The 10,168-nt window shown below is 38.9% G+C and overlaps 1 non-coding gene across 1 annotated transcript; it reads right to left on the minus strand.

Moving 5' to 3' along the window:
- Window positions 1-522: 522 nt before the first annotated feature.
- TRNAH-GUG lies at window positions 523-594 on the minus strand. The gene has a single exon. It is a non-coding gene; the product is annotated as a tRNA-His (tRNA).
- Window positions 595-10,168: the final 9,574 nt, after the last annotated feature.

A 10,168-nucleotide genomic window follows, 5' to 3' on the forward strand; every position in this document is an offset into this window, starting at 1 on the left:
TAGTTACTGGAGTGCTGTTATCTCAACCCGTGGGAGTTACATTTCTCTGATTCTCCTCCCCATCCCTCCGGGAGCAGGGGCAGGAAGGAAGAGGTGGAGAGTGAGCGAGCAGCTGCGTGGTTCTAAGTTGCCGGCTGGGCTTGAACCACGACAATCTAACCTGAACTTCCCCTGTTTAAGTTTAAACCCATTACCCCTTGTCCTATCACTACAGTCCCTATGAAGAGTCCCTCTCCTCCTTGTGGGCCCCCTTCAGATACTGGAAGGCTGCTATGAGGTCTCCATGCAGCCTTCTCTTCTCCAGGCTGAACAGTCTCAACTTTCTCAGCCTGTCTTCATATGGGAGGTGCTCCAGCCCCTGATCATCCTCGTGGCCTCCTCTGGACTTGCTCCAACAGCTCCATGTCCTCCTTATGTCACAGATACCAGAACTGTACACAGTACTCCAAGTGGGGTCTCACAAGAGAGAGCAGAGTAGAGGGGCAAAAGCAGAGCCCATGTGCCATGGTATCACCAGGATGATGCTGTGACTCGGATTCGAACCGAGGTTGCTGCGGCCACAACGCAGAGTACTAACCACTATACGATCACAGCGTGCTACCGGGGCTCTGACAACAATAGATGTGCAGTGTGGCCACATTTTTACTTTAAGTGCAGACCAACAACAGAGAAAATGAGCTATTCTAAGCATTATAAAAGGTATGCTCAGACATGACCCAGCTTCCACCATGAATTATTGTACCCCTGGAGTGAAAGGCTCCCACTTACCATGTCAATGGAATGAAACACCCTGGCAGTGGTGGTAAAGATCATGGGAAAACTGCCCTTCTGTAGGAAGCTCCAATCTAGTATCAGCCAGACCAGCTCTGCTATGCTCAACTCTCCACTTCTATCAATACCCAAATAACACAAGATCCCCGACAGGCATGCTGCCCTGTGTGTCCTGACTGCAGGGCAGAGGGAGCAGGGTCCCATAGGAGCTAGGGAGAAGAAGGTTGCTAGAAAGAGAGAAGAGGAGGAGCCTCGGGAGCTAGGGAAAAATAGAGAATTGATTAACAGAAGTAGGGTAGCCCGCTTCTGCTCACTGAGTGGTTTTGTAATTGATAAGGTATCAGTTGATAAGGTTTAGCTCTGGCTAGAAAAGCTACCTATTTGGTTTTATTGCACACTGTTATTCCTCCTGAAAAACTGCTTCATCTTCTAATTTCTTCTGCGATAGTAAATAAATGCATATAAAGAAAAACAAACAAACAAACAAACAAAACATCAAGTCAATAGCCCTGAAACTCCTTTTCTGGTGTTGATACTGCTGTTGATACTCAAAATAAGAGTACTGTTCTCCAAACCTCACCTGAAAAAACATAAATCAAAAAGTGGTACTTTCAGCAAACAGAAAATAAGCATGTACATGTGACTGCTTCTTTCCCTTTGCAGAGACATTTCTCATCACTGTAACGAAATTATAAGCAGCGGCCTTCCTTCCAAGATAGAATAATTAAGAATCAATTACATTTTGCACTGAAAAACTGACTACCCTGTATGATTCTATGATTAGGTAAGCAGCTCTATTGTCATTTTTATGTAGTTACACTGAATTACACAATCATTTCAATGGAGTTATACTGAGAAATTCTGTGTAAATTTTTTTTATATTAAGGCCTGCAGCTTAAGGCCTCAGTATGAAATAACTGGTCACTTGGAACAGACTCTAAATCTAGTATGTGCAGCCCTGTGACTACGATAAGGAAAGGTTACTTAATAAGTCAAAAGTATTATCATTAGTATCTTGCAATGTAAACTGGTTATGTGCTGGCGAATTATTTCAATTATTCTATTATACTGATGAACTAAAGGAAAGGAACAATTGATAAAAATGTGGTGAAAACTTCCTAACACGCAGAAATTAAGAACAGGGCTCAAAAAGCTATTACTGAGTGCATTCAGCTGGTACCTTCAAAATTCAAAAGATACTTAAAATTAAATGGGAGAACTTCAAATCACTAATTTATTTCACAGGGTGCTTTGGGGATTTGGGTAATTTCATATTTATATAATGTCTCTATAATGCTCTGAAGTTAAAGTTGAGTAAGGTTTAATTTTTACTTGTGGCACACTGAGTTATAAAACACACCTACAGTGAAGCTATAATAGAAAGTTTTCATTTTTGACTGATCCAAACCATGAACCTCAGGGCTTGGGAGAATAAAAGGTTCTTACTCATATGTGGTACAAAAAAATCAAAATCAAAATAAAAAGTAAATTAAAAAAATAAATAAATAAATAAAACTGGAAGAACCCCACCTGAACACAACAGAAGGAGGTGTGTGAGTTAGGAGAAGCAGCTGGCTGAATTCATGAAAGAAGCTGACAGGGACCATTTCTTGCCCTTCAGAAGATTGGTGACTCTGGTAAAATTTGAAAATCGGAGACTGATAAATAGTCAAGGCTTGTGCATTGACTGTAAAGGATTTCTAAAATATCCCTCAATCCTCCAATAACCTAGCTACGGAGTTAAGCCTACTGAGGCATGCAGGCATAACTATTTTGAGTAGCAGTAACTGTTTTTTTCCTCAATAAAAAACTCTCCTGTTTAAGCATAACATTAAAAAAAATAAGTATGGAACCTAAATAATAATTTAAAATATTCAATTTCACACATAACTTTGCTTTTCTGTTAAGAGCACAGAGATGTTCAGAAATCTCATCTTTCTAGCAGTGGTTTTGAAAGCTTGTCAAATGCAGATGGAAATAATGATATCTTCTTCATTAGGCACCATGTATCAGTCACTTTTATCTTCATGAAAAATAAGATTTCCAGTAACAAGAACATAAATTTCACTGAAGTTACTTTAAAGTCCTCAATGTCCTTTTTCTGTATCTGTTTTCAATTGGTCCCTTCCAGGGTATTTCTGTGTATTAGAGAGTCACCACAACCCTTTGCTTTATTGAGATTATTACTCTGTGAGTGATGATGCTAAGGCAACAGATCAGCTTCTTTCTCATCTAAGAACTATGTCTTCCACCCTGCAGGCTCCAGGAAACCTTTCATTCAGCTTGCCCAAAATAAAAGCAGAATTTATCGGAAAATTTCTTAATTAGCAATGAAAGTTAGAAAATAAGAGGTAATTACAAAGAAAGCCATTTAGTTGGACATTACGAAAAGGATTGATAGGGGAGAACAAAGATTTAATTAGAGTTTGGGAATATTACCTGCAATGGTCAGAACTGATTATTCCTTCCCCCCGCCCCCCTCCTATTTTTAAGTTGTGTCTGAGAGCATGTCTCAAATCCTGTATAATTTGAGGAAATTGCCATGCAATATGCCTGATAAATAGGATTCGTTCTTTACCTTCTCTACTGCCCATCCATCTCATGAACAAGGTGACAGTTGATTCATAATGTTACCTTATCAAAGCATTTTATTTTGACTCGTGACTGGCCCATTTCCACCTTGTGTAATCTTGATGAATGTGAAGATATTTCTCCAGAAATATTTTCCAAAACTGTACACAGAACTGTTATTTTCTTCAACTAATTCAGCTCCTATCAGTTTATGAGAGGTCTGTCTGAATATACTAACCAAAAGAAAACCTTGGAAGCTGAGTGTCCAAGGCCAGTGATACAGTACATTAACACAAAATGATATCATGAGTTTCGTAGTGAAGCATGCCTTGGTCATATCTGATGAGAGATTTCTGAGAGGTTTCTTCATGGGCTCCATCGCTTGCTCCCTGTTTTTGGAGATGGTTTTGAAATTCATTAATGGTAACATGGGACCAGTAAATGGGTAGATAAATTCAGGTCCAAAAAGCCCACTCTGAACTGGTGTATGGCTGGCTTTGTGAAAGATACTTTTTCCATGGGGAAGTCCTCCTATGAGAACACAATACTGCTAACTGTAGGCAAAGTTCTTAGCGGGCACCACCACTGGTAGTACTTCTGCATTAATGGAAATCCTTGCCATTTTCAGTGCAACAAACTTTAAAAACACTGTTTAAATCTTCACACACTAGCACTTTTGCCACTGTCCATTATTTCCATTTTACAGGTGAGAAAATTGAAGGCCAGAGAAACTATGACTCATCTAAATCTGTGTTATTGACTTTCATCCCTTGGCTTCAACTGACGAAATGTGCTCTGTCCCTTATGTCCCAGAGTAAATCAAAGCAGCTTTTTCATTAAGTTTCAAACATGTCTCGGCCACAATGTTGTCTGCTGGTCATGGACAACATAATGAAGTAAAGTAAGTTTGCATGTGCACCAAAGTGACCTCTTTTACTTTTGTACTCATGAAAGTTAAATTTTCAAAAAGATTCTATCAAATTTTTAAAATTACCCAAGAGAGTTTCATTTACATAATAGGGGCCCTGGAATGGAAATTTGCAATAAAAATTTCTGACAGGCTCTTAGCTAAAGGCACTAGCAAAATTCTCTGGTCTGTGCATTCTGACTAATTCAGTGGTACATTTTGCCTTCACTTATGCTGTGTACCCTCAGTTGATCTCATTGGCATTTGAAATCCTGATTTAGAAACAACATCTAGAACAGTTCAGACATTTCATCCCTGTTCAAACTATATGACAGTGTCAGCCTCTACATTTGTCATTAGATATCTATTAGACATATAATGCAGTGCCCAGCTTAATATTCTAGCTAAAATTGAGTAATTAAGATTGATATATGGGTTAACAAATCTTTTATCTTCTTGTGGGTATTAATCAAATAGAAAGTGATTATACATTTGATCTCATTCATTCAATCACCACAATACCCATGTAAATGTATCTTGACTAAATATGCCTGTGACTAGTAAAATGTGGTTTATATCCTCACTGTGCTTTGGCTAACTGTAAAGAATTTATTACACTGGCAATTTGGACCTAAGTCTATTGAAAAGCTATCCATGCTTTCTGCTTCATGAAAACATGTTTAGAATTATTCCAGTGACACCTTCTTTCTGTGATACTTGTTGGCCAAAGCCTCTACATTAGCTTCCCCAAGTGATGCAAAATGAGGTCTAAGCCCTTGGTAACCTACAAATCATGTCATTTTTTGCTAAATGGATGTATTTGTTAGTGAAGTTGTCCCCAGCTGACTCCATGGAGATGTCACAAAACAGCATGATCTTCAAAGATAATTTTAGCTGCCTTGTTTTTTCTGTGTGGCATCACTACTCAAGATCAGCAGCACCATTAGTTAACTAGTTATGACTTTATCAATCATCACAAGCAACTTTTGCAAGATTGAAGTTAATTTAAATGGGACTCGTATATTTTAACTGAGCTGCACTGATGACAGCAGTTGCAGCATAGACTGACACATGATCATTAATCCTGGAGGACTAACATGCAAAATAGCTTTGACTGCAGTTTTGTGCTGTGTCGAACTAATACAGACATATGAAATAGGGTGGCACCTTGGACCTGCTCCCCTGTCTTCTTGTATTCCTATTCAGTGCCAAGTATAATAGATCTTTAAAATACAAGCTCTTTTATGTTAGGCTGTGTGATAAATAGCTCATAGGCAGATGTGCAATGCAGTAGAGGCACAATAGGAGGTGGGGAACCCAAATACCATCCTGCCCTGTCACCACCGAGGCCTACCACAAGAGAGCATCAGCCCATACAGTAAAGCACACTGGCTGGTGGTAAAACCTCAGTAACACAGGCAGAGAAACAAGCCTGTGCCCAAGCACGTCCAGAGCTGTCCCAGGATAGCTACCAGCCCCAGTGGTCCAACTGGAAAACCCAGCACCATGGGCCAATGGGAGAGCCTCTCTGAAGAACCTCACAGTCCAATGGGTATGTGACACACTATGGGATGCAGGCAAGAGCATTCTGGGATTGCATGTGACTTATTATGGAACAAGTGTGACAAGTGAGGGATAAGCGGATAAGAGGGACCAGTTATTTGTAAGCAGGGTACTGGTCAGCATCTTTGTCTGGCAATGCCCTGCACCTATTCAACACAGTCAGTCTTGTATTCTTACTAAACAATTACTATCTTCCTGGGTGAGAGAAGTCCCTATTGTATGTGCATGTATTTGCACGGAGGTCTAAGTGCCAATAGCAGGATTGTGGACTGCAAGTCATTGGGGACCATGTGTCTGGCATGTCAGCAACTGAAGTTAGCAAGGGTACATAAGCCAGTGTCTGGTTGTTAGTGAAGGCCAAGGCAGACTAGCCAGCAAGTAGGATACACATGTGGATAAGCTCAGCTTCTGCAGAGGTCCATGTGGTAAATACATATGAACTTCCCACTAATAGGTCTTCATCCTGATCAGCCAGAGAGGACAACAGGAGGCTGTTTGTTTCTGCATGATACTGTGTATTTCTGCTTGTGTTCATCTGTGTAGCCAGTGTTGTGTATGTGCATTTCATACCTGCCTTTGCAGGTACCTATTGGGAATACATGCTCAGCTACACTACTGGTTGGACCTGGAGCACTGACCCGTGGGTAATTTGTCTCTATCAGAAAATTGCTGGATTTAGGGAAATTGGCAGCTCCCTAAAACTGTATCCTCTCATGAAATTACATACCGTCTATTGCAGCCCTGGACTCTAATATCTATGATGGTGTGTGCTAAGTGATAACCTAGTCCTCCTTTCCACACCAAATAAGCAGACTGCTGTGGAATTCCCACTAAACTCCCTTTTCCACAAGTGTGCAAACACTGCCAGGCAGACTACCACTAGAAGGGCTAGTTCACCCCCATTTCTGATACTTCTGTGAAGTAAACAATACAAACACATACCAAAAGAGAAAGGGACAGACATAGCCCTAAAGAAAATTCTTCTCAAGTTGATGGGACCTCACCTCATTGTATTTTAAACAAAAGCTTTAAGCTTCTCTTTGAGCTATTGTCTTTTGGTCTCCTTTTTGATGTTATTGTGAAGTGCCTTGAGGATACTTGATAATAAAGCACTCTATGAGTTGGATTACCTTGTTCTGTATTGCAATGTATTATTAACACAAAACGCGATATGAATAATGAAAATACAAGCTGGGAGATTACACTTTCTCCTTCCATTGCCTGTTTTCGTCTGATCTAAGCAACTCATTGTCTTATTTTTGTTGGGATGGATTTATGTTTGCTTAATGCAAAAGAATGTATATAACATCTATCAATAGCATCTATCAATACCAATTACCAATAACAATACCAGTGTCTGTCTTTAAAGGGGGGATCAGAGGTTGACAATGTTGCTTGCTGGATTTTATGGAAGCTTAACTATTTTGTGCAAACTGCTAAAAGTAATTTTCTAAAATAAAAAAAAAAAATCTGTAAATTAGAATTTTTCATTCTAGATTTGACTAGAAAAACCAACACAGTTCTCCTTCAGATGCAATCTTCTAAAGATAGAAGTCTAGGAAAGTCATCCATAACAGTATTTTATGATACAAGTATTGTGCCAGGGAGTTAGTGAAAAATTTACCATGAGAACAGAATTTTAGATGCTGTCCCCAAAGAACATTAAAGTTCATCGCCAATTTTAAGCTCACTTTCTTTCATATTTTGCCTTCTCCATAATACTGTTTTATTTAAGACTAATTTATAGTTTCAGGCTTTCAGGTCTCATAGAAATTGGCTAGGTTATTTTGTTATCAAGACCATAAATATTGGAATCACAATTTCAACCAGGATCATCCATTTGTAATGTAATTTAAGAGGCAGCTTGGAAAAGCAACGTTTATAAAGCAACATTACACAGCGAGTACATACAAAAATATTCTCACAAATACAAATGCACCGGAGATTACGGTACTTTTCTTACTGTCCAGTTGCAGAACAAGGGTGTTGTAAGTAACACTGGTCCCCGAAAAAATTACACTCCTAACTCAGCATTCCCACTTTCAAACACTACACAAAGAACTTCAGTGGCAAAAAATGTCTTCACCCTGAGCAAGGGAAGACAGGATCAAGTATTTCTATATATCCCTGACTTGAAGAAGGCATGCCTGGGATGGACTGGCTATCAGGCAATTATTGTTCACACTAGGCAAATGTAAATAACTTCTTCACTTACATTAAAATAGAAACATTACTGCTGCTATGCTTAGATGTATGGAGATGAAAAGAAAAATGCTACTTACAGGTAACAATATTACTTCATCTTCATGAGATTTTTCTGTGTCTTCCAAATAAAAAGTCACCAATAAACAGTATTCGATCTTTGGGTAAGACACTTGAAGTAATGCTTTTGCTATTGGGAATACTGACTGACCTGGGTATAATATGTGCCAATTTCTGTCGGAGATTAGTCAGAACCTTATTTAAGCCTTCTTCTCCTAGGATTTTCTCTGACTTGCAAACTTTGAACTTAATCAAAGTATGAAGTTGCAACACTTCTCCCAGGATATTAATTTTTCTTTCAATTTTTCATTCTGGTTTACCCCAGTATTAGACACACTGGTATCCTTTGAATTTGGATAGCTAAAACTATCTCCCATTAAGATATAAGGAAAATTCACTACTAAATTTAGTTGAGTCCAAGGGTACATAATAGTCATAAATGCCTATTCGTTAGCGTCCTCATTAAGAGGAAAATGGGTAGACAACCCAACTAACTGGCTGAAACATCAGAGTGCAACTTTCTGATGTGAAAAATGTATTACCTCCAACCACACGAAGTGTAGTTCACAGGAACATATAAAGGGGAATGATGCCTTCAGATCACCGTAAATTCTCAGCAGAGACTGAACATAATCAAAAACATTTCAGCAGCAATGCTGGGCAGGAGTAAATGATTCAGCTTTCAGAGGATTTGACAGATACAAAATTGTGGCTAATGTTTGTACAAAGGGACTTTTGTTCTTCCCTTATCTCCTGCACACCTTGTGCATAAACTGCAGTTTGATCCTTGGAGCTCTCAACTTAACTAGGGAAAGGAAATCTCAGTGGGTGTCTAACTACTGAAGTCTTTCCTTTCCCTGCATAATTCCAAAATACAATTGCTAAAAAAAGAAAACATAGCTTTAAGCTGGAAAAACAGATCAAGCAATCAAACAGATTTTCAGATGCCTTCCTTGCTGGGAAAGCTGATCACAGTCACGCTTGTGTGCCATTTGTCATGGCAGGTCTATTTAGCTATTGCACAACCCTTGTAAAGAGACTCCCTAATTAACTGCTTGACTTTATTTAAGATCACACCTGTAATAACAAACTAGAGAAACTACCACCTAGTTTGACTAGAAAACATTAGGACTGCAACGTTTCACTTCTTAAGAAGAAAGAGTAAGTCATTATAGCAACCTTCCAGTATGTGAAGGGGGCCTACAAGGATGCTGGGGAGAGACTCTTCATTAGGGACTCTAGTGGCAGGACAAGGGGTAATGGCTTTAAACTTAAACAGGGGAACTTTAGGTTAGATCTAAGGAAGAAGTTCTTCACAGTGAGGGTGGTGAGGCACTGGAATAGGTTGCCCAAGGAAGTTGTGAATGCTCCAACCCTGGAGGCGTTTAAGGCCAGGCTGGACAGAGCCTTGGGCGACATGGTTTAGTGTGTGGTGTCCCTGCTCATGGCAGGGGGGTTGGAACTAGATGATCTTAAGGTCCTTTCCAACCCTAACTATTCTATGATTCTATTCTATGATTCTATGATTCATTTGCACTCCACACTGGTAACACCTCATGAGACCACATTCTGAAAATAGCTGTGTTGCTGTAATCTGTAATTAGTTTAGTTAAGAATTTACAAATACATCAGTGAAATCAGAGGAGGTTTTGAAATTTTAACCCAATACCGTAGCTAAAACCACTGTCAGGGAAGAAATAATATAAACTTTATACAGTAAATACTACTTTTATTGATTTGCTTATACCAATAATGGTGTTTGGAAAGCTCTCAAATCAGATGCTTCTTGTGGTAGTAGATGACATTTTCTATTGATCAGACATTTTAAAATTATTTTACAGTAGCTTAAAAATACTATACAGATATCAATAAAAATTAATAGAGCAAGAGACAGACATCTCAAGAATGTATTTGAAAAATGCTCCATAATATTTTGTCATAGCAAGAATTTCTCAAAGTCAGAAAGTGGAGTTGTTCAGTTTCTATTGAAAGCTGACATTAGGCACCTTTGTCCCTTTGAACAGTTCTCTTTTAAATAGTCTTGACATCATTACTTCAGTAATGAGAGTTTTAAGTGTAGACTGTGTATGAAAT

Source organism: Nestor notabilis, unplaced genomic scaffold (genome assembly GCF_000696875.1).
Source record: "Nestor notabilis isolate BGI_N333 unplaced genomic scaffold, ASM69687v1 scaffold14747, whole genome shotgun sequence".
Classification (NCBI taxonomy): Eukaryota; Metazoa; Chordata; class Aves; order Psittaciformes; family Psittacidae; genus Nestor; species Nestor notabilis.